The sequence below is a fragment of the Sapajus apella genome, unplaced genomic scaffold (genome assembly GCF_009761245.1).
Source record: "Sapajus apella isolate SASKATOON/1434 unplaced genomic scaffold, GSC_monkey_1.0 scaffold17, whole genome shotgun sequence".
NCBI classification, from domain to species: domain Eukaryota; kingdom Metazoa; phylum Chordata; class Mammalia; order Primates; family Cebidae; genus Sapajus; species Sapajus apella.
The window spans coordinates 4,914,570-4,940,037 of NW_022436957.1; the positions used below are offsets into that span (position 1 = coordinate 4,914,570).

Below are 25,468 nucleotides of genomic sequence, written 5' to 3' on the forward strand. Positions count from 1 at the left end.
CTCAGGATCCAGGCTAGGCTCTATCTTACTAGCAAGTCACCAATAAAATGGAAAACTAACCACCTGTCTTTTAAAAGTTAAGTTGAAACTTGGAACAAACACTAATTACACAGACATGCTTAAAGATTTGAAAGAATAATCTGTGATACAAAGTAACTTCTATTTAAAGAACAAACCCTCTAATCAATGGGCTCACATTATCTCTGTAGCAGCTTAAGCTATTGAATGCAATTCGGTTTCACACTGACTCACTCATGGCCCACATTTTAAATACTTATTTCTCTTTGACCTTTAATTGCTGAGAGAAAACAAGAAAAACTTCGCTCGAAAAGCTTAGTGAAAGCCATTTCATTTCATTTCATTTTAGTCTCTGAACAGAAGTCAAATGGATCAGCACAAAAACACATAATCAGTCTGGTTCATTAGCATGACTTGAATGTTCCCAAAGAGATCAAATCAGTCCTCCCAGTGTTCCAAAATTAAGGCTTAAGGAAACCTGCAGTAACAGTCCCCATGATAAAAACAAAATTTTAAATTATTACAATTCGTCTGTAGGTTTAAAGACCAAGATTTAGTCATAATTCCACTTCTTATAAAAAAGAATGTGCCGTTACTATCTCTCCCCACCTCCTCGTTCCCGGGATGGTCTGTGTCACTAGTTACTACATGTAACACACTCACGTTTGGGATCAGATTTCTTGGCCTCTGGAGATATTTATCGCTCTTTCTGTGTGATTCTGCTTTTAGAATTAGTTCTATAAATCTAAATTATATCTCATAAAATTATTTCTGTTATAGTTGTGATAAATTGAAGCAACCAAGGAACAGATCACAATAAAGTTAGTGGAAGAACAAAAAAACATATTTAATTTCCAAAGCATATTTCAATTAGGACACAGCCATAAAGATGCCAGCTTCAAATATTCATCTGGTACTTAGATTTTCATTTTCCAGCAGGCCCATTCTGAAACTCAGGATGTCACAGAATTAATATTCCATTTGGAAGCTTCTGAATTTTCAGTTAACCTATCAGCAAATATTTATGTTATGGCTGTGTTGCTGCAAACATTCTAGGTGGAGAAGACTTTGTGAAGATGACAAGGTGTGGATACACCCCATACCACACTTCCTTCCTGCTTCAAATACCAAACATTTAGGCTGAGCTATATATGAAACTACCAATATTGGATTTGCTTTGACCTACGACGATGGCAATTTCATAAGATTCCATCTAATAGTTTTAAGACCTGGACAAGTAGCATAACATCCTTCCTCTTGTTTCCACTCCTCTAAAGCGAAATTCTTGATTTTCAGGATCACTTCTGAGATTTCTTCAGGTCATAAAAATATCTGTAACATGATCCTGGAAAAACCCACAGAAGGTAAAGACATCGACCCGAGAAGTTTATGGTTTACTCTGGAGAAGCAAAGGCGGTACAAATGAAAATCCAAAATACCACAGGTCTTGTCAGAGAGTAAAGTCTCCTAAAGTGATTTTTAGAAGATTTCTTACTGAATTCATGATCAGAGTTTTTGGTCAGAAAACGATGAGGACATCTTGGAATGTATCTCATTCTAATAAGGCAATTTAAATGAAGCCACTTCACAATCATCTCTATTTTGATTATCTACTTTGAGTGAGAAGTATTCAGGGTCACTTTTCAAAGCCGTACTGTCTGGCTACCATGTGCCAGTGTAAATAGTTAAGATTGTCAGTGACACTTACATAATCAAGAGTTATACGTTTTAGCTATAAATCTCCTGTTTTCTTAATAACCCCAAACCACAAAATATACTTTTCCCAGACCTGCCTAAACAATCTACTTTTTTGATAATTCCAAAACTGCAGAACATATGTGCCCAGGATTTGTTTCTCCTCATACCACTTTTTCAAAACCAGGTAATAGTTTGTCTTAGCAGAACAGCTGTATCACCTCACCCCATTCCCATTTCTCATTTTCCTTTTCTTGTGTGCCATCCGTGTCTATAGCACCCCTAGCATCTTGTAGATTCTTACAGCAAGTTTCTGAGATCACTGGGAGGAGGCCAGCCATTTCTACCTACCAACCGTGTAGCTGCTAGAAACAGATTCACCAGATTGAGTTTCCTCGCTAAGATGAAAAAAGGATAAGCAATCTGCGTACGGCCTCACTTTCAAGGGGGAGAAGCTGAGGAATGTAATTTCATTGATGCTTCACAAAAGAATGGGCACGAGGAGTACTGAGATTCACAGATGAGCTCTAATTAAATATTCATCCCTTTTTCTTTCTGTTTTTGTTGTTGTTGTTGTTTTGCTTTGTTTTACATTTTCTTTTCTTTCTTTCTTTTTTTTTTAAACAGGGTGTCTTGCTCTGTTGCCCAGGCTGGAATGCAGTGGTGTGATCTCACTGCAGCCTCGACCTCTCAGGCTCAAGTGACCCTCCCACCTCACCCTTCCAAGTAGCCAGCTACACAAGTACAGCTCCCAAGCAGCACTACAGGTGTGTGCCACCATGCAAGGCTAATTTTTATATTTTTAGTAGTGGCAGGGTTTTGCCATGTTGTCCAGGCTGGTCTCAAACTCCTGGACTCGGGTGATCTGCCCTCAGCCTCCCAAAGTGCTGGGATTACAGGGGTGTGCCACCTCAACCGGCCTGGAATTTTCAATGTCTAGAAAAGTATATTAGTGATTAACTGCTAAAACACATTGGCTTAAGGGACCTGATTCCAGTTATAAGTAATTTCACCCAATTCAAGAAATATGATCATTTTCCACATAACCTAGGACATGAAAAATCTGGGAACACACTGAAGTACTCTGAGGGTGGCAAGTTAAATTACCTGGGAGGTAACTTACTTTAAAAATACTTCAATATAAAACAGCATAACATATGTGTGTAAAGTGTCCCTTAATCCACACACTAAAGCATATTCAGGAACTGTTCCTTAATCTACACGCTTGGCATATTCAGGAACTGACACTTCAAAGGTAGTTTGGGGGCATTTCAAATATTGTTATTGAAATGGACACCAGAAGGCACATTAATTAAAGGCATGAGTGTTGTTTGATATGTGCAGTTGGGTTCACAAAGTATGAGAATCAGCCAACTGGGCAGATGAATTGCCCTAGAGTGGCCCAGGACAGGCACCTCGTGATGATTCCATCACCCCACGTTAACGAGAACCCTGTAGTGGTCTGTCTTTAGAGCATCATTGTGTAAAAACCATATGCAATTACAGTGCAAAGAGCAGACACATAAACATTTAGAAAAGTACAAAGGGAAGCATTAAAAAGATTGCTTTGTTAGCTGACACCACGCAGTAGAGCAGAAAAGGGAAAGGAAAAGGAATGCTGTTTTTTCATTACTTAGAGTAAAAAAACAGTGGATTATATATTTAAAAACAAGAGATTAAGTATATTCTATCAAGAGAACCATTAAAAAATATATATCACTTCTAAGATATCAGAACTATACCCTGGAAGCAAAGCACGCAGACTCCATAGTGAAAAAACAACTATTAAAACAGAAAATATAAAATAATTCAAGAGAACAGAAAACAATACTGATTAATAAGTATAAAAGTAATAAACACACACTTAAAACCAAGCCCTCTACAATGAACGGTTTCAGTAACCTGCAATTGCTGTAGAACTACAGCCCCACACTTGGTGGCTTAACACAATAATTCATTATTATTTCTTACAGATCTGTCGGAAGACCAGGTTCTTCTGGGAACTTCCTGGGGTCTCTCATGAGGTTGTAGTCAAATGGTGGCTAGAGCTGTGAGCATCTGAAGGCCCAACTGGGCTGAACTTGCAGAGTAACTTCTTCCCTCTCATGTCCCTCATGTCTGGTGTCTCAACCAAGAAGGCTGGAATACCTAGGGGCTGGTCAGCCATTCCTCCCTCTCTGAGAAGCTTACTGAGCTTGGGATTCTGCACAACATGGCCGTCTCAGAATAGTCCATCTTTTTATGTGGCAGTTGGCTTCCTGAAAGTGAGCAAAGGGACCCAGGTGAAAGCGGCAGACCTCTTAGGATCTCACTTTGGAAGTCTTGCGGCATCGCATCCACCTATATCTTATCAGACTAAAGCAAGTCCAGGGCCAGCCCAAGATCAAAGGGAAGAGTCAACACAAGGGGAACATTCTGGGGGGATGGTTCATGAGAGACCCACTAGTGACGTTAGTGACAATGACACACATAATCGATGTGTTTCAGAAAGGTAGCAAATAAAATGGTCAAGATGCCAGCCACGTGCCAACAAAAAGCAGAACCTGCCATCTAAAGTAGGAACTGGGTGGAATTTGGCAAAATCGTGTACACTAAACAAAGAAGGGCATGCTATAATGCCAAAAGCTTCAGGTCTTAGGAAATATGTAATCATTATAAATGCCAATATACCAGAAAAATAACCTTCAAAAAACATAAATTACAGGAAACAAAAACATACTAGGAGTCAGAGATAATGATTTATTTCTCTCACCCTATGAAAAAGCAACTACGGTATGTATTTTTAAAGACCCCATTAACATGATTAAAAGGTACCTGATGTAAGACTTAGCAATCTAAAAATGAAAAACACCATCTTTTCAACCGCTTGTGGGACAGTCACAAAAAGTGACCATAAATTGAGATATAAATGAAACCTCAATTTATTTCTAAAAACAGAAATAATACAGAAAACATTCTATGATCAGAATGTGAATAAAGTCAGAATAATAAAATCAAAAATTGAAAAGGCCTTTGGGAGCTAAAAATTTGCAAACAACTTGTAACTCTTTGGTCACATAGGATAGGAAATTCAGAATGAAAACGTAGAATGTCTGGAAAACAATGATAATGAAATCATTATTTATCAGGTCCACAACCTAAAGTAATGTCACAAGAAAATTTATATTCTTAAATATGTATTATTTTTAAACATTTATTCTTCAGAAAGAAATGAAAACAGATCATTTAAACATCATTTTCAAACACTCAGAAAGAGTATAATAAAAGAAGCAAAACAAAAATCAGAAGGAATTACTAAAGAGAGAAGAAAATGAGTTGCAAACACATAAGAAGATAACTAATAAATTCAAAAGCTATTTATGGAAAAAACATTTAAAAAGATAAACTACTTATTACATTTTAAAAGGACACTATATAAACCAAAAGAAAGAAAGAATAATGAAGACAATGATACATTTAAAGGAAGTAAAAAATAGCATAAAACTTTCATATTTCTTACCCCAATGTAAATGAATTTTAAAACTTGGAACAAATAATTTCTAGAGAAATATATATGTCAAAATGGACAAAAGGAAAGATAGAAAATCAGATCATTTAAATGGAAGTAATATAGAAAATAGAGCTATTTACCAAACAAACAAAAAATGGGCAGAAGATTTCACAGACAAACTCTCCCAAACCTTTAAAGAATAGATAAGTTCACCATAAATACAACTTTTATTTGTCACTTAGGGAAAAGAAAAATCCAAAATTATTTAAATTGTTGCGGGCATAGAAAAAGAAGGAAGACTTCAAAATTCTTTTTCTTAAGTTAATACAATATTGATACCAAACGTGGCAAAGATAGTAAATTGTATAACATATAAATAGTGATGCAAGAATTCCACATGAAGTATTTCTATCACAATCCAGCAGCAGGTTAATGAAACAATACAACATAATCAATCATATTTTCTCCCAAGAAAAAAAGGATAGTTAAACATTAGCTCAATAATAGGCATATATTTTATCATATTATGGGCCTGAGTGGAAAAAGCAAATATCCATTTTTATAGACACTAAAAAGGGCATATTTTCAAGTTCAAATATCATTCTTTATAAGAACCCAATAAAATAGAAATAAAAGGAGATTCCTTAACTTGATAAAATAAAATAAATTTAGCCAAAATATTAATGGTTAGGAAGAATAAACATCCACCACTGTCACCACCATTGTATAATATTGTACTGGAGGAATCAGCCAATTCAATGACAGAAGAGAAAAAATGCAAGGCATAAAATTAAAGAATAAAGGTAAAAATCACCCTTGTTTGCAGATGATGTGATTGTTTACCAAGAAAAGTCTGAAAACCAGCTGAGAAATGACGAGGCAGGAAAAGAGAAGCTGGTAACACAATAGAGCACAAATTAATATTCAAAAATCAATAGCTTTCAGATATGTACAAAGACAACAACTTAGAAAAACCACTGGCTGCAATGATGATAGGACAGCAGTAAAAGGTAAAATATGTAGGAACACACAAGGAATGTGAGCACCTATTAATAGGAGACTTTAAAACTCCCTTGGGAGATATGGCACAGGCTAGAACAAATAGAAATGCACACTGTGTTCTTGGCTAGAAAGACATAATGTTATAAAGATGTCGGTTTACCCTATCTTGTTTAATAATTTAACATTTCAATAGAAATACGAGCTTTGTGGGCTGTGGGGAGGGATGGAGCGGTAGAGAGCTGATTCTGATATTTATGTGGAAAAACAAACAGAACAGCTGGGAAACCTTAAACCAGGAAAACAAAGGGGGAGTCCAGGCCCTATCAGATATTCAAATATATTATGCAGCCTCAAAAATGAAAACAAATTTGCACTGGCTCATCAACAGACTGATTAATGGGATTAAATAGAAAGTCCAAACACAGACTCAATACATAAAAAGATTGAGTATATGATAAAAGTGGCATCTCTAATTAATTGAGAAAAATGGGCATGAGGTCTTGGACCTATACTTCACACTAGCATGCTATAGGATGGCTTCTAATTAGATCAGAGATTTAAGCCTTAAAAAACTAAGCCATAAGAATGCTAGAAGAAAACAAGACTAAATGTCTTCAGAACCTTGGAGTAGAGGATGCCTCTTCATTCTGATGCAAAATCAAGTTGACCTAAGAGAAAACAAAAATTGTCAACTTTACCTGTACAAAGCTAAAACCCTCTTGATGACAAAAACAGAGCAAAGCAAAACAAACACCACAGCAAGCAAATTCAAAAGACAAAAGCCAAACTGAAAATAGTCTTGCAACTCTCTATCATAGGTAAAGGCTAGTCTAATATATAAAGAGTACTACCCATCAATATGGAAAGCAATAAACACAAAAACCCAAGGCTAGCTCAACATTTTAAAGCAGATTCAGCTTTCTGAATGAAAAGAAAATGCAAATTAAAACTGCTCCTTAGAAAGCCGGCCTTAGACTTAACTCATAAACCTCAGAACCAACTGGCATCCTGAACACTCTCCTGTCACATTGCAAAAACTCACTCCCAGCCCCTGGAATTGCCACACTCCCTCCTTTATTATTTAATTAAATTAATTAATTAATTTATTTTTTGAGATGGAATCTCGTTCTGTCACCCAAGCTGGAGTGCAGTGGTGGAATCTCGGCTTGCTGCAACCTACACCTCCCAGGTTCAAGCAATTCTCCTGCCTCAGCCTCCCAAGTAGCTGGGACTACAGGTGCCCAACCACTATGCCTGGCTAATTTTTGTACTTTTAGTAGAGATGGGGTTTCATCACGTTGGCTAAGCTGGTCTCAAACTCCTGATCGCAAGTGATCTGCCTGCCTCAGCTTCCCAAAGTGTTGGGGTTACAGGTGTGAGCCACCGTGCCTGGCCTATTTAGGTATCTACTTATTTTTTGCATTCTGCTTGCTTACAAGGCTAAAATCTAAATACACAGGTTTCTGACAAGCTCAACCTTCTAACCATTCTGTGAAAGGCTCAGATGGGAAAGGTACCACCTCTGTTGCCCTTTGCTCTTCTTTTTTGGGACTTGTCATGGCTTTAATGAGTTTATCTACTCAATTATTGTGTTTTCAGTCCTCCATTTTACCCTTCCAAAGGGCTTTGGGAAATACCCACATTAATTTGCTCTATTAATCTCTGCTTTCCCAATTTCCTTCCTCCAGACAACTTTCTATTTTGTTTCTACCTCCACTGGCTGAAAACAGTTCTTATTTCTTTGGAAATAAGAACTGCTGAGTAATTTAAATTTTCTGCCTCTTGTTCTGCCATTGGGGCCTTTTATTTCAACAGACTATCCCCATCATGAAGTGGAGAAGAGCCTCTTCCATTATAACCCATTATTTGTTATAAATATACATTTGCCCTTTCTCTTCCATAGCTAATCTTCCCCATCTGTCCCCATGGGCAAATATCCTTTCCCTATGGGGACACAGACATTGCATGGAATCATGGGCCAGTGCTGGGGTTGACTGCCACACCCTATCAGAAAGTGCAAGCACACCTCTGGGACCTCACAGGGTCCTCTACTAGAAGCCTCATTGACATTGCAGTGGGACAGAAATTGATCCACTTCCCTCCCCTAGACTGTCCTGGATTTTATCAGCTGCTTGCCTAACTAGGTGTTCCATTCATACAGTTGCAACAACCAGGTCCCTGGGCCTTGGCTTCAGATAGTCATTGTTTTCAAGGTTGCATAGTTTGCCTAGAGCCCCTGGAATTGAGCCAAAACCTCAAAAGTTGTGATCCGTTCTTACTTTAAAGACATCATCCACCTACTTCAAGATACAAAGTATCTTGTTGACTGACACTTCAAAAGTGAATTCAGGTGAGAGCAGGATGCCACAGATACGCTGGGCACAGCTATTTGTAACTCAATTGGACTGCAAATAAAATTGTTGTTTCCTCAAGACATTTTTAATTAATGCAAGGAGAATCCCCACACTAAGATCAGGCATCTACTGATCAAATAATCCTGCTAAGAGCTGCTCCTATTTGTGTCTTAGGGGGAAGTGCAAAAAAGACCATTAACGTAACCATTTTCCCTTAACCCCTTTTACAATGTGAATTGCCACAGAGCTCCAAATTATACCTAATGTCTTGTAATCAATTATGAGTTCCATGAAATACTTCATCTGTTTTTTAGTGCCTAAATAGTATAAGCCAAAATTGTTTTAACTCCCCATAAATTTTCTTTTAATGAGGGTATCATCCATACAAGGGACTACATAAATGTCTAAGGGAGTGTATTAGTCTGTTCTCACACTGCTGTGAAGAAATAGCCGAGCCTGGGTAATTTCTAAAGGAAAGAGGTTTAATTGACTCACAGTTTCTCATTGTTGGCCGTGGTGGAGGGTGCTCAGGAAACTGACAATCATGATAGAAGGCAAAGGAGAAGTAGGCACCTTCTTTACAGGAAGGCAGGACAGAGTGAGTGCAAGCAGGGGAGATGCCAGAGAGATACCGTATCAGGGAGACCTTAATAGTGCCTACATCTTGTCCATCTGAGACATATGTGATATGGTTTGGCTCTGTGTCCCCACCCACATCTCACCTTGAATTGTAATCACCATAATCCTCACATGTAAAGGGCAGGACAAGGTGGAGGTAATTGAATCATGGGGACAGTTTCTCCCATGCTGTTCTCATGAGAGTGAATGAGTCTCACGGGATCTGTCGGTTTTATAGGTCCCTGGCATTTCCCCTGCTGGCACTCATTCTCTCTCCTGCCACCCTGTAAAGAGATGCCTTCCGCCATGATTATAAGTTTCCTGAGACCTCCCCAGACATGCAGAACTGTGAGTCAATTAAACATCTTCCCTTTATAATTTACCCAGCCTTGGGTATCTCTTCACAGCAGTGTGAGAACAGACTAATACAATGTGCAATCACTATCTCTTGATGTAACCCTGTACCAGGTGTACAAAGATATATTTTGCCTCTTGTGTAATGAAAGCAACTTGTATCTGAGATCCCTCATAGATTAGAATGTGTAGCTGCCATATACACTTCAGTGAAATTAGTTATTCATTTAGTGATATGGACAATGTCAAAGAGCTCTGCGTTTTTCTATTGTTTTATTTAATAACAGATAATCTAGTATAAATCTCTGTGGCCATCCAGCTTTTCCAAGCATGAATTGTATGATTCCAGAGTCTTATAAATTTTTCAACGCCGAACTCTGAGTAGTTGATAAAGTTTGGATATTTGTCCCATCCAAACTCATGTTGAAATGTGATCCGCAGTGTTGGAAGTGGGGCCTGTTAGGAGGTGTTTGAGTCATGAGGTGAATCCCTCATGAATGGCTTGGTGCCCTTCCTGCAGTAATGAGTGAGTTCTTGCTCTATTAGTCACCTGGAGATCTGATTGTTAAAAAGAGCCTGTCAGCTGCCCACCTTCCTCCTTTCATCACCATGTGACATGCCTGCTTCCCCCTCACCCTCCACCATGAGTGGAAACTTGCTGAGGCTTCACCAGAAGCAAATTATGGCACCATGCTTCTTGTACAGTCTGCAGAACCATGAGCCAAATACACCTCTTTCCTTTGTAAATGATCCAGTCTCAAATATTTCTTTATAGTCATGCAAAATGGACTAATACAGTAGCCAACACAAGACAACCTGTGTACCTGGGTAGCTGCTGAACCTCTAGAGGAGATGCAGATGCTATTCCAGTTGTAGATCTTGTCCGACATCATGTCATGAAACCAAGCTGTTGACTAATAATGCACTCAACAACTTGGATAGCTCTCAAGGGAGAGGCATCTGAGCAAATCATGCTGAGTGAAAGTGGGGAGACAATCTCAAAAGGTTACATACGGCACGATTTCATTTACATTACATTCTAGAAATGACAGTTATAGACATGGAGAACAGATTAGCAGGTGCCAGGGGTTAGGGATAGTGGGGAAAGTCCCATGATGGCTATTAGTGGAGAAAATAAAGGCAGTAGAGAAAGTAAGGCAATTTCATGTTATTTCTCAGCAAATCAAGACTCCTCAGTCCAGTTTGGGGCACTTCCTTACCTGCTGCATAGTGAATTATCAATGCACAGATACACTCATTGTTCCTGCTCAGAGACAAAACCCAGGGTAAGATTGCCAGGAAACTATCTCTACTAAACGAAAAGAAAAATCTTTGCAATGCTCAGAGCTGCCCAATAGAGTGCCCTGATGACCCTTGAAAGGCAGGAATATTGGGAGGTGGGACACTGAGCCAAGGCTGGACAGCCAAAAGTGACTGTCCATTGACCACCATGCTTCCATCGGGTGGGAGACCAGACGGAAACCCTCTGAAGTCCTTTCCAATGCAAAGTCTCTGAATTCCTCATTCCTCCTCTCTAAACAAAATACTTCAAAGCCTTCTGCCTGCTCTTAGCTAAACTTGCCAACAAAAGCATACAACGACGTGAGCAGATCCAAAAATTCTCCACTGTTAGATTTGTAATGCCATGTCATTTTCTTGGTGTGGAATACTTGGATTCATGTCCGTTTTTCCTTTCCAATACCATCTCCCTTACTGAATACAATTCAGTCTTCCTTACTGAAGGCAGAGGAGAGGTCTGAGTGTCTTGAGGAGGAAGCATCCTGTGCCTGCGACAATGCACAGAGGCCCATCCACAAGTTGTAACTCCCTCTCCAAGCATCATTGGGATCTGGGCAGCAGTTTGTTTGGGCCAGTGGGAAGAAACAAGTTCATACATTTGCTTTTCTTCTGTGACCTTCCTAGCTTCCTTTAAAAGTTCATGACAGATCATGAAAGATTCTCTCTTCCCTCTTATCCTCCCCCCACCCTTTTTTTAATGTGGCACAAATAAGACTTCAATAGATTTGCCTTTGCTTTTACACAGTTAATTTAGAATAAAAAATGAGCCTGCTCCTGCCTTCCAGTAACATAAGCCAGGAAAAAAACACTCGATGAGTCTCTCCCTACAAATCACCAGGAGGCCTCCCACTTCCAGGCTCTTATTACACTTTTTGGGGGATTTTGTTTGTTAATTTTTATTTTATGACAGAGACTGGGTTCCTGAAGAAATGTTATCTTTGTATTTTGGGTATTTTAAATTTTTCTGACAGCTTTGTTGAGGTATAATTGATATACAAAGAAACTGTACATATTTCATGTGTATAATTTGGTGAGTTTGGACATATGCATACACCTGTGAAACCATCACCACAATCAAGGTAACAGACATGTCTATCACCTCCAAAATTTTCCTGTGCCCCTTTATTCTGAGGTAACAACACTTAACATGAGATCTACCCTTTTAGCAAATGTTTAAGTGCACAATATAGTACTGTTAACTATAATCACTATGTTGTAAAGCAGATCACTAGAACTTATTCATCTTGTATAGTTGAAACTTTACATCCACTGAATGCGAAGTTCTGTAAGCATCTCCTTGAGGTTCTTAGATCTTGATGCTACTTACATAATTGAAATTGTATATGTTGACCCTCATCTACATTTAGCCAATCTAGCCTGTCTTCTGTGCATATCTGAAACCACTTCTCACCCTGCTGATTTAGCTCGTAGCTTATTGACATGATAATTCACCTCTATCCCTCTCTGCACCTACCTCTTCTATGCCTTCCTTTTCCCCAGAAGCTTACAGCACAAGCTATGTGTCTATCAGGGACCCCCAGACTTGGCACTAGTGACATTTGGAGCCAGATGGCTCCTTGTTCTGGGGGCTGTGCTGTGCACTGTAGAAGGTTTAGCAGCGACCCTGGCCTCAACTCACTAGATGCCAATACCACCACCTGCAGCTGTGACAACTAAATAAGTACCCTGATATTGTTAAATCAAACTCCCCCCCACCCTCATTGAAACTGCTCATTACCTAGTCAATAGGAAAAGGGCCTCTCGGATCCCTACAGTGTGATTTTTAGAGAAAGCACTCACCTGGGCTGATGAGGAGACCACGGTGTAGACCCCTGAGGGGACCCCTTGTGTAGACACCAGTATGGGTGTGACTGGAAACAGGAGCAATCCTCGGAGAATGCAGGCTGTCCTCCAGAACAGTCACAGTTCCCCAGGCATCCCTCTGAGCATATGGGACCTGGCATTTGGAGGGGATGCTACAGGGGAAGCAGCTATGGTTGAAATGGGTAGATGGAGTCTGCACACCAGGCAGGCTGGGGAGGAGATTTGAGAGGACTCAGCTCAGACAGAACAGACTCATCAAGTGCAGAACACCAGGGCATAAAATAGACGTGCATTTCTGGTTGCCAATTGTTGAATGAGAAAGGCATGGCCAGGTGACCCAGGTTCAAGCAGGCTGGATTCACAGTAGCAAAGTCAAAGAATCACAGTGCATCCCATGAACCCACCAAAAGCACTGTGTCACACCCGGGTTGTGAGGCCAGGCTTGGTTTCCTCAAATCCTTTTTGATGTGGCCCAGGCCCAGAGATGAGTCAACTTTAAGTGAAAGATGGGTACGGGGCCGACGAAAATGGCCTCACCACTTTGCTTATCCTCTGTATGGTTGCATGAAACATTCCACTCACTCCTTGCGTCTAAGAAATCTCATGTTTGTCCACGTGACTGGCTTTCTCCCAACCCCTCACAGCCCTCACATGCACCTATCAGAGTAAACCCCTTGCAACCAAGAGACTCCAGGAAATGGAAAAGCAGAGGAAGTAGAACACTATGGAGCCAGGGAGCCAAGGGCATTCTCCCACTTGGAAACTTATTTCCATATCCAAAAACCTAGGATTCACTTGTTTAGTAACTTTACTTTCAGGCCAGTAGAGCCAGTTTGTTCTCCTGCTGCTTCCCTCTCTAACACAAAAATGCAAGGTGCTTTCCCATCAGAAAGAATGAGGTGCCAGTCCCTGCGTCAACCTGCATGAGCATCGCAGCTACTGCATTGAGGAAAAGCAGCCAGACATGCAAGAGTCCACGCAACCTGCTCCTACCTCCATGGACTTTTGAGAACATGGAAAACATGGATGATGACGGAAGTCAGAAGAGTGGCCACCTCGGGTGTAGAGACAGAGACCAGTCAAGAGCAGGAGGGGTACTGCTGACTACAAAGGTGTAGACAGATGTAAAATGCATCATGCTGTATGCTTCAGATTAAGGGCATGTACACCACATGCCTTTTACTGCATGGAGTAAGTAGTTACTCCATTTAAAAAATTCAAGTGGCTTTCAAATAATGTAAGATCTTAACAATGAAAACAACCCAGGAAGCACAGTGCTTTAAGAAATCTCTTATTTTCTGACCTGAGAAGAAGGCACAATACGTTTGTTCTACATGTAACAGAAAACATGACTAATTGTTCTTAAAACATAAAGTAGTGTATTTTCCACTCTATGAGAGTGACATTTTGAATTGGATGAAAAGCTTCTTGGAGCCTCTTTTGTAGATGAGAGGGTCATAAAATGTAAAAGGATTTATGCAAAATGGAGTGCTATTCAGGTATTAAAAAAGAAATCTCCACATTTGCAGCAACCTGCATGAATCTGGAGCATATAATGTTAAATGAAATGAGACAGGCACAGAAAGACAAGTACTGCGTGGTTCCACTTACATGTAGAATCGACAAAAGTCAAACTTGTAGAAGCAGAGATGACAATGGTGGTTACCAGTTTGCTGGAAAGTGAAGGAAATGTTGGTCTAAGCATACAATATTTCAGTTAGAACAGGAGGAGTAATTTCATTGTGCAACATAGCCAAGATAGTTGGTAATAATGTATCCTATTCTTGAAAAATCACTGAGAGTAGATTCCAAGTGTTCTTACCACACACACAGATAAGTGAGGTAAGGCACATTAACTAGCTCAATTTAGACCTTCCACAATGTATACACATTTCAAAACATCACACTCTACACAATAAATGTATACTATTTTATTTGTTCATTTAATAAATGTATACAGGCATTGATCGACTTATGACCTATGCAACTTACGACCATTCGACTTTACGACCACAATCGCTAGCCATGACTGCTCCACGTCTGGCAGTGCAAACGTCGCCCAGCTGGGCATACGACAGTGCGGACCAGCTTCCGGCAGCACTACCATCTCCACGTGCACCATTTCAACTGTTATCCCAGACTCGGTACAGCAATATGTGTTTTGTGTCTTGGATATTTTTCATCAAACCCCTCCCAAGATGTCTACCAAGAGGAAATTGTCTTTGTCTAGGCCTCAGCCTGCCAAGAAGGAAAGAAAGGCCATCGATCTCGACACAAAAATGAAGGTAATTAAGCAGCACGAAGGAGGAAAGAAAGTGAATGTGATTGCACGTGATACGAAGTTATCATTTCACAGTACTGTACATATAGCCTACTCAACTTACGACCCAATCGTGTTACGACTGGTCTGTTGGAACCAATCGTGGTCGTAAGTCGAGCACTAGCTGTATATAAAAATTATATATATATATATATATATATATATATATGTATTCATTTGCTTGTTTGAGATGGAGTCTCACTCTGTTTCCCAGGCTGAAGTACAGTGGCACGATCTTGACTCATTGCAACCTCTACCTCCCGAGTTCTCCTGTCTCAGACTCCTGGGTAGCTGGGATGACAGGCACATGCCACCACACTTGGCCAATTTTTGTATTTTTTTTTTTTTGGTAGAGATCAGGTTTTGCCATGTTGTCCAGGCTGGTCTTGAACTCCTCTGATCTCAAATAATCTGCCCCCTCAGCCCTCCAAAGTGCTGGGATTACAGACATGAGCCACCACACCCAGCCATATATTTTTAAAGGTGAAAGGAAACAGAGAAAATTATAACCAGCAGCAGAAGCTACTGTGGATGACAACCACGTGGAAACAGCATCCTGTGCCATCAGCATCCTGGGGGGTTCACAGATCCTTGTTCCTGGGTTCACCTATGGATGACCTCAAACGTGACATGCAGAATTTCTGAGCTGGCTTCAACACCTTGAATTCAGATTCACCGTGATGTGATTCGCAAGGACAGCGGCATTTCAGTCTCCATGAGGGCTGGTCCATCAAACCTGATGTGTCTGTCTGATAACTACCATAGAGCAGCTGAAATGCCAGCCACCTTCCTTCAGAGGACCTGCGCCCAGACGAAGTTGATGGTCACTTCCAGCAAATGGGTATATCTGCCATGTGTTCTGGTGTCTGCATAACTTCTAGCCCTTGTCATGTTGCCTCAGGAAGACATGAGTAGCTTGCCTCTGGAAAATTAGACTGGAAAAGCAGACTTGAGTCTGAAATCTGTCTCAAAACCAGATGGCTTGGAGAACTATTTTCATCTTTCTGCCTGCCCTTTTGGTACTCAGGTTCTAGGACATTTAAATTCTTTTTCTTTATTTTTTTTTCAACTTTTATTTTAGTTTCAGGGGGTACATGTGCATGTTTGTTACCTGGGTCTATTGCACGATGCTAAGGTTTGGGCTACAAATGATCCCATCACCCAGGTACAGAGGATAGTACCCAATGGCTAGTTTTTTGACCCTTTTCATCTCTCACCACCCCCCTCCAGTAAGCTCCCATGTCTATTGTTGCCATCTTTATGTCTGTGAGTACCCAATGTTTAGCTTATAAGTGAGAACTCACTTATAAATGAAAATATGCAGTATTTGGTTTTCTGCTCCTGCGTTAATTGGCTTAGGGTTTTTCTCTTTTGCTTTTTCTTTTTAGCTGAGGATCTAGATCTAACCCAATGGGGTCGTGTTCTGTTCCAGATGGTTTCAGGAGTGATGATGAAAACCTCTCTGCAGCCTCCAACTTGGAAATAAGACATGGAATCTGTGTAATACAGTATTGTCGGCAGTAGGATGATTTCCATGGTAAGGACCTGTTTCGGTAAGGTCACTCAGACTGTGCAGTCTTGTCCCTGAGCTGCTGGAGACACAGATGAGCCAGCCAGAAAAGCAATAAAAGTAAGAAACAGAGATATTAAGGATGCAACAGTGTTGTTTACCACAAATACTGTCTCCAGGCTGTCTGCACAATAAGCCTGGTGCTACATTTTAAATGCAGCCGGTAGCGACAGGAGAAAATTTTAAATGTCAAGCAAATTCAAAAGAAGACAAGAAGATGGTTTTAAACAAGGTCTTAAGGCGTTTGCTTGAAGAGCATCAGGATGAAAATGAGAATTTCCTGGAAATTCAGCTGGCAAAATATCCCTACCCAATACTGTGAGCTCTCCCAAAACATCTTATTTTTTTTTTTACCTCCAGACTTTTCTAGGCTCCTTCTCCATTCACTTCCAGCTGGGCATGAACACAGGCTGTGGAGTCGTAAAGTCCTAGGTTTGATTCCCATCTGTGCCACTTATTTAGCTGCATGACCTTGAGCAAATTGCCATCTCTGCTGAGCCTCTGCTTCCCTATCTTTTTGTTTGTTTGAGACTGAGTCTTGATCTATCACCCAGGCTGGAATGCAGTGGAACCATGTGGGCTCACTGCAACCTCTGTCTCCCGGGTTCGAGCAATTCTGGTACCTCAGCCTCCCAAGTAACTGGGATTACAGGTGCCTGCCACCATGTCTGGCTAATTTTTGTAATTTTAGTAGAGACGGGGGTTTCACCATGTTGTCCAGGCTGGTCTTGAACTCCTGACCTCAGGTGATCCACCAGCCTTGGCCTCCCAGAGTGCTGGGATTACAGGCATCAGCCACTGCCCCGCCTGCTTCTGTTTTTTAAATGGAGATAATTAAACCTTTGTCCTAGGACTCTGAGAAAATTAAACAAAGCATTCAAACACATAGCATGCAATAGGCACAAATATGCTAATTAACGTACCAATTCCCCTTTCTGCCCTTGTGAACTCTCACTGCTAAAAGTAGGCTGTGTAATATGACCTAAATTCCAAAGTGCAGAATGAAGCAAGCATGCTTCTATAGGAACACCGTGAAGATCTACAGCAGATGTCAGCAAACTTCCTGTAAAGAATCAGATACTAAATAAATTTGGCTTTGTGAGCCTTATGGACTGTTGCAAATTCTCAACTCTACCATTATAACATGAAAGTAGCCATCGACAATAGGTAAACAAGGATGTGGCTCCTACAATAAAATTGTATTTACCAAAGCAGGCTACAAGCCATAGTTTGCCAACCTCTGGTCTATAGTTTATTGCTAAAATTAGACTGTTGATTTATGGTTTATTATTGTAAGTCTATTATTTAATGGCAGAGGATTAGAGATAAAAGAACATTGAACTTAGGAAAATTGCATTTGACTCCCAGCAGGTCCACTTGCTGCTCCTTTACTCTTGGGCAAATCCCATAATGTCCTCAAGCCTTGTTCAAAAGGTTGCTGAGAGGGTTAAATGCAGGAGGAGTAGAGTAGTTAATTTCATGTCTCAACTGGACTGGACCACAGGTGTCCAGATACTTGGTCAAACATGGTTCTGGGTGTGTATTTGGGTATTTCTGGATGAGATTCCCATTTGAATCCATAGACTGAGCAAACCATACTGCCCTCCCCAATGTGGATGAGCTTCATTCAATTAGTTGAAGGTCAGAAAAGAAAAAAAGGGCTATCCTTCCTATGAGTAAGAGAGAATTCTTTCTGCCCAACAGGCTTTGAACTAAGGCATCGTCTTTTTCCCGCCTTCAGGTTCAAATTGAAACATCAGTTATCTTCCTGGGTCTCAAGCCTGCTGGCTTTTAGATGGGAGCTACATCATCATTTCTCTTAAGTCCCCAGTTTGCTGGCTTCAAATCTTGGGACTTCTCAGTTTTTTTGTTTGTAGGACAAAGGACTTCTTTTTTTCTTTTCATTTTTTGTTGAGACAGTGTCTTACTCTGTTGCCCAGGCTGGAGTGCAGTGGAGCGATCTCAGCTCACTGCAACCTCCACCCTGCCAGGTTTAAGCAATTCACTTGCCTCAGCCTCCCAAGTAGCTGAGACTACAGACGTGCACCACCACATCCAGCTATTTTTTGTATTTTTAGTAGAGACTGGTTTCACTATGTTGACCAGGCTAGTCTCCAACTCCTGACCTCAAGTGATCCATCCACCTCAGCGTCCCCTAGTGCTGGGATTACAGGCATGAGCCACCATACCCGGACCATAATTATTTCTTAAGTATCCATGATGATCAGTACATGCACAGGACCTGAGATGGAAACAAAGAAGAAATCACATGCATCTTCCAAACTCAAGGCCATAAGACTTAAATCGAATGTTATTTGGGCTATGAAATTGTAACCCCGAGATACAGTCCCTAAAGCCTAGAAAGGTTCATTTCTGGTGAAAAAATCCTCACCACAGTAAAAAGGCAACAGAGATATACTAATCTTATTGATGGATAATTCTCTCTTAAAAGAATTTCATGCCCAAGATTTCCTTCATAGTCAGCCTGGAATTGCTTAAATACGCAGCCTTCTCTGGTTTAGGCAGAAGCCCAGCCTCAGCTTTCTCAGCATCCATATCCCAATGGAGAAGTCCCCATTGACCCCACCCTCATGTCCCCACATTCCCTCCTTGCCCCACCACTCTATCTATTGACAGACTCTTGTATAGACCTGCACTCTGATTGATGAGACAAAGTTGACAGAGGCAAAAAAAAAAAGTCTGGCAACCACAGCACCAAAACCTAACACTCCAGTGGGGTTTAGATAGCATGCATGTTTCCTGGAGCTGGGTTTTGATAGTTTTGCTTCAACTTCTGGGCTCAGGCCTTTCTCCACCTGCTGCCCAAGTACTAGAACACTGTGATCCTTACGCTTCCTCCAAAGTTGTCTAATCATTCAGCCAGCCTGCTCCTCCAATTCCTGATAAAGAGTGATCATTGATGGGAACCTCACTTCATGTGCTACAGGTAGAATGCATCCTCAGTGCCATCCCCAGCCCTGCTGATGTCAGATGAGACCGCTGTCCAACAACACATCTTCTTCCCCAATCTCTCTCTCTCCCTTACCTTCCTCCCTCCCATCATTAAGTTGGCTGTCTCTTTAGCAACAGTTTCCTAAGCTTTTTACACCCTTGGAAACTGTTCCATGAGTAACACACTGCAACATGGGTGCACAAGAAAATCCACTGGGATATAGAAAAAAGTTGTTATGTTTTCTACTTATATTAGTTTACTTGGCCCTTTCTAAACTTCTATTTTTGCATAGATTTTATCATGTATACTGGTACAATGTTTCATTTAAAATGTGTTTAACTCTATGTATGTATTTGCAGATATGTCGTTGTTCATATATATGCATATACAGCCATATAGATGTATGTTTGTATCATTATATGTGTCTACATTTATGTGCACTCATACGCACCTGGTAGGGGTGCTCCTGGTTTTTAACAGACAAGGGTACATAATCAATAAAGCTTGGAGAGCACTGCTTTAAAATGCATAGTCCAGTTCTAACCCAAAGACATCTGCCTGTTCTCCATCCTACATCTGTGAGAAGCTCTGCACTAGCCTAGACGTCATCTTCCTCTTCCCTACTGGCTATTGAGATTCAAGTTCCCTCAATTTCCAGGATAGTCCCAAATCATCTCTAACTCTTGGCATTCACACCTTTGTGTAATCCCCTGCCCTTTAATGTGGACTGGCCCAATGACTTGCTTCTGACCAATAGCATCTCTCAGAAATGATGGGATGACACTTCTGTGATTAGGTTATAAGACTGTGACTGTTTTGGTAGCCAACTTTCAATTGCCTTCTTGGTTTGCACACTTCAATGTACTAAGCTGTCATGTTATAAAGGTCCAGATGTCAAGGAACCAAATGAACCCCCAAGCAACTGCCAGCTAGAAACTGTGGCCCTCAGTTAAGTAGTCCTTGAAAAATTATTTGCATGACAACCAAATGCACTTGAAAACAGATCTTTTTCTAGTCCAGCCTTTAGATGAGATGTCAGTCCTGGCTGACACCCTGATTGTAGTCTTGAAAGAAAACCCAACGCAGAGAACCTAACCAGGCTGTGCCTAGATTCCTGACCCACAGATACTAAGCGTGTTATATTTTAAGTGGGCACAGCTTGTGGTAATTTGTTATGCAGCTGTAGCTAATTAACAATGCTTTCCCACTAAGGCTACATGAGGTTTATATTCCTAACTTTTCCTGTTTGTATTATGATAATTTAAGAGTATTTTTGCTTTTCTTCTAACTCCCATCTCTTACTGAATTTCTTCCTTGCCTCAAAAATTCCCAAGTGCCATTTCTCTCATTGATCCTGGCTTCCAACAGTAACTACCATATAAGCTGCAAGTCCATCAGAAACACAAGGCAACATAGTCTGCCTCTTCCAGCCTTCCTGTCCCTGGCTGGTATGGAAAGTTGTTCCTTATTTGGGATAAACCATGGAGATTTCTGGGAATCAGGAAAATTTCTCCAGGTCTTAGAAAGGTGCCATGAATTCATAGGTGTTCTAGCCCACCTCAGCTTTTGATACGTGGTAGAAGCAACAGCCAGGATCTAGACAAGAGATGGCTACTCTCACCCACCCACCCCCATGCCTGCTCTGAGTTATAAAGGCTTGCCTTAGGCATTTAGTGAGTAGGAGAAGAAACTTGAAGACTCTGCTCCCATCTAACTCTGCCTCTGGTCCATCTCCTAAGCTGGTCACCAGCCCTACCCTTCCCTACTAGTTACCTTCAAGAGAACTCCATAACTCCAAGCTTTCCTAACTCTGTTAAAAACTTTAGAGCTCTAAATCTACACCGTCTAGTTCTGTATCAATAAATGTTGAACGAGGACCTAAATCCCTGGAGAAATTCACACAGCTGTAATAACAACAGTGCAACGATTAAAGATTCATAACTAAGGGGAATAAATGCATTCGCTACTCTCAAAAAGAGTTCTAGATATACACTAAAACTTTCTCTTGAATCAGTATAATCGAGTGTTACATTATATTGGAAGATCAGAAATATATATATGCTCTTCATAGTACTGATATGTCTCTTTACCTCATTTACTAATAGGGTACACAATCAAAGTTTGGAAAACACTGTTTTCAATCGCCCAAAGCAACTTTTGCCACCAAAATGCTGACTCCTTCTGAATCTTACAACCTGGCATTTTAATAACTTTTTTTGTGAATAAAATATTCTAAGAGCAGGAACAAAGCTGAATATGCTAGAGTTGTATGTTTTCTACCTCTCTCCTTTCCTTGCACAGTCATCACTTAACTGCCTGGTGTGACCATTTGTGGAAGTCTCCTGCAGCCTATTAGCAGGAAGGGTAGAGTTGCTGCCTCACTGTCATATTGTTTAAGTGTTCCATTATTTTTCTGCTAGATAATCACGTAGGTTTCTCAGTGTAAGGAAACAAACTGTATACAGTGGTGATCAATTTTTCACCAACACTCCCAAGGGTATGTGTTGCATGAATGCAAATTTCTTAGCATGCTAAACTTACAAAAATCAGAGAACTGAATTGAGTTTAAAGAAAGAGGAAACTGAACATTTACCATTTTAAAATGCAGAATTAAATATTTTGTCACAACTCTTAAATTACCAAAAAACATTGAAAAATGTAGAAATAGCTTGAAGACTTAGAGAAACCAACACTCTATAGGGCCAGCAGCAATGAGTATGCTCACTGCTTGTAAAGGTATAATCCTACTTCGTTCTCACAAGGACAGTACATGTGGAGCTGGGATCAAATCCAAGACTTCTGATGCTTAGACTAGTAAATCCTTCTGACAATGAAAACAATCTTTATCCCAACAGAGCCCACCTATTGAGTTTGCACCCACTGAATTCCTTTGCATGGTCAGCACCATGAAGAGTGCAGAAGAATGTGTTCTGATAGGCAAACAGTGGACCCTGCATTAAAGTTTGTTCCTTGCTGTTCTCAATAGCCCTACTGAGTTTAGGACTCCTAAAGGAAACCAGCAGAGTTTTGCAACAGAGAAGGGATATTGCCCATTTAAGGAAAGGAAAGATGTGGAGATATTGAGATCCATAGGACATAGGTGAAGGTGCTTGTACAGGATTGGCCTATAGAACATATCCAGAAGTTTTCTTTCTTTTTTTTTTTTTTTTCCTGAGATAGAGTCTCACTCTTGCCCAGGCTGGAGTGCAGTGGCGCAATCTCAGCTCACTGCAACCTCCACCTCCTGGGTTCCAGCGATTCTCCTGCTTCAGACTTGTGAGTAGCTGGGATTACAGGTGTGCACAACTGTACCCAGCTAATTTTTGTATTTTTAGTAGAGACAGCGTTTCACTATGTTGTGCAGGCTGGTCTCAGACTCCTGATCTCAAGTGATCTGCCTGCCTCAGCCTCCTAAAGTGCTGGGATTATAGGTGTGAGCCACCACACCTGGCTCATTTCTTTTTACAAACTGGAATATAGAGCAGGGTTTGGCATTTCCTGCTTTTATATCTATCTTCTGATGAAATGCTCTTCTTAAACTCCATATGTCCACAATCTAACTCAAAATTGCTGTGCTTTCTTCTGCATGGAGCCTTTCTTAGTATGTGGTGCCAGCATCTACACAGTTGGGTATCTTACTAAACTCCAATTTGTTCTCCCTCTGACAGAGAAAATTTCAATCCATCCTTCAACATCTAGTTGAAATAATACCAACTTGATGAATCCTTCCCTTATGCCCCAACTAGCAGGGGACTCTCCATCCTCTGGAATTTCATAGTGCTGTGGAAACTTATTACATAGTACCCTGTGTTGTAAATATCTGTATGTGTGTCACCTCCCCTACTAAAATGCAATCTCCTGTAAACAAGTTTAAGCAGAATGGTACAATGATGCAGATAAAGCAAAGGCTTTGGGAAGAGGTAAATGTGAGTTTAAATTTTGACTCCCCAGAATTAGCTCTGAGATCTCGGGCTACATACTTAATTTTTCTGAGCTTCAGTTCCTTCATCTGTCATAAGAGTCTGTTCAGCAAATGAATGGAAAGCATTTAAGACAGTGCTCCCCTCCCCAATATTCACACACTTTGTACTCCATAAACCATATAACAGTAGTAAATACATAGATGGGCATGAGCTTCAGTATCACTTTCATTTCCCAGCCCAGGAAGAGGAACATACACCACTTGATTGCAAGACTGGAGATGAGCACAGTGATTCACAGATGAGAAGAGAATAGTTGAGGTCCCCAGAGACCAGAGGCAGGAGTTCAACATGAAGTCGGGGGAAACATTTGAGCAGTGTAGCTGGAGAGTGGTGAATCCACCTCTATCCAGCTCTGGATTCCAAGAAACAAAACCAAGCAGTCAATACTTGGTGAACAAGTGGTAAAAAGGAACCGAATACTGACACATGGTACATTGGTGAAGCTTGAAAACAGGCTCAGTGAACAAAGCCAGCCACAAAAGTCCACATATTGTATGATTCTGTCTATATGAAGTATCCAGAAGAGGCAAGCCCATTGAGACAAGAAGTAGATTTGTAGTTGTCAGGGGCTAGAGCAGGGGAAACGGGGAATAACTGTAAACTGGCAAGAGGGATCCCACTGGGGTGATGGGAATGTTTTAAATGGAGTTAGAGTAATGGCTTTACAACTGAGTACATTTACTAAAAGTCATTGAATTGTACAATTAAAATGGGTAAATGTTATGATATGCAAATTATACCTGCAAAAAAATTGTTAAAAGATACAAACACAAGGCATGGCTAGGCATGGTGGCTCATGCCTGTAATCCCAGCACTTTGGGACACCAAGGCAGGCAGATCACTTGAGGTCAGGAGTTCCAGATCAGCCTGGCCAACATGGTGAAATTCCGTCTCTACTAAAAATACAAAAAAAAAAAAAAAAATAGCCAGGCATGGTGGTGGGCACCTGTAATCCCAGCTACTCAGAAGGCTGAGGCAGGAGAGTCGCTTGAATCACTGCACACCAGTCTGAGCGACAGAGCAAAATTCCGTTTCAAAAAAAGACACACAAAAAAAAGATATGAACACAGAAAAAATGTAGTGTGAACCATTTCACCACTTTTAAGACATTTTACGATTTATCTCGTAAGCAACCCTGCTCACTGAACTCCAGAATGTTTCAAAGACAGTGATAACATAATAAAACAAAATTTGGGATTTCTAAAAAATATATAAATAATTAAACTTATTGCTATGGTGTGAATGCATCTCCCCTCCAAAAAATTTATATGTTGAAATCCTAATTCCTAAGAGATGGTATTGGGAGGTAAGGCCTTTGGGAGGTGACACAGTCATAATGGTGAGGCCTTCATAAGTGGGATTAGTGTCCTTATAAAAGACGTCCCAGAGAGCTCCCTCACTCCTTCCTCCATGTGAAGACACAGTGAGAAGGTGCCATCTATGAACTAGAAAGTGGGTCTTCAGTAGTTGACAAATCTGCTGGTGACTTGATCTTGAACTTCCAGCCTCCAGAACTCTGAGCAATAAATTTCTGTGGTTTATAAATCACCTAGTCTATGGCATTTTGTTATAGCAGCCTGAATGGACTAAAACACTTACTTTACCTTGGATGTATAATCTTCACACCAACTTCCACCCCTCAGATTCCAGTACAAGGGTTGCTGGCAAGGTCATTTTGGATCCTGTGGATCTTTTCCTCTTAAAAATTCCACTGTCCACTCATGTCATGAAATCACTATTTCATAGTTCTCTTCCTTCCTCTGCCACACAGTCTACTTACATGCACTCCTGGTGATTTTCAGCAATCCATCTTTAGCATGCTTTTTTCCTCTCTCTGGGTACTTTCCATGGGGAGTCTCATCCATTTTATATGCTGATAGCTCTCAAATATATATGTATATACATACACAATGTGACTAATTATCAAATATATAATATATATATTTGAGAGCTATCAACATGTAAATATATGTGCGTGTGTGTGTATA

At 40.5% G+C, this 25,468-nt stretch overlaps 1 long non-coding RNA gene across 3 annotated transcripts in view; it reads right to left on the bottom strand.

Annotated features, from left to right (window-relative positions):
- LOC116556631 overlaps positions 1-25,468 on the bottom strand; it is a 131,551-nt gene that overhangs the window by 14,851 nt on the left and 91,232 nt on the right. The window contains exon 8 of one of the 3 annotated variants that reach the window (XR_004271098.1): positions 2,575-3,971. The exons of 1 other annotated variant lie outside the window; for it this stretch is intronic. This is a non-coding gene — a long non-coding RNA (uncharacterized LOC116556631). Of the gene's footprint in view, positions 1-2,574; positions 3,972-15,405; positions 15,910-25,468 lie in introns of those variants that run through there. One more of the 3 variants, XR_004271100.1, reaches the window with a different exon arrangement.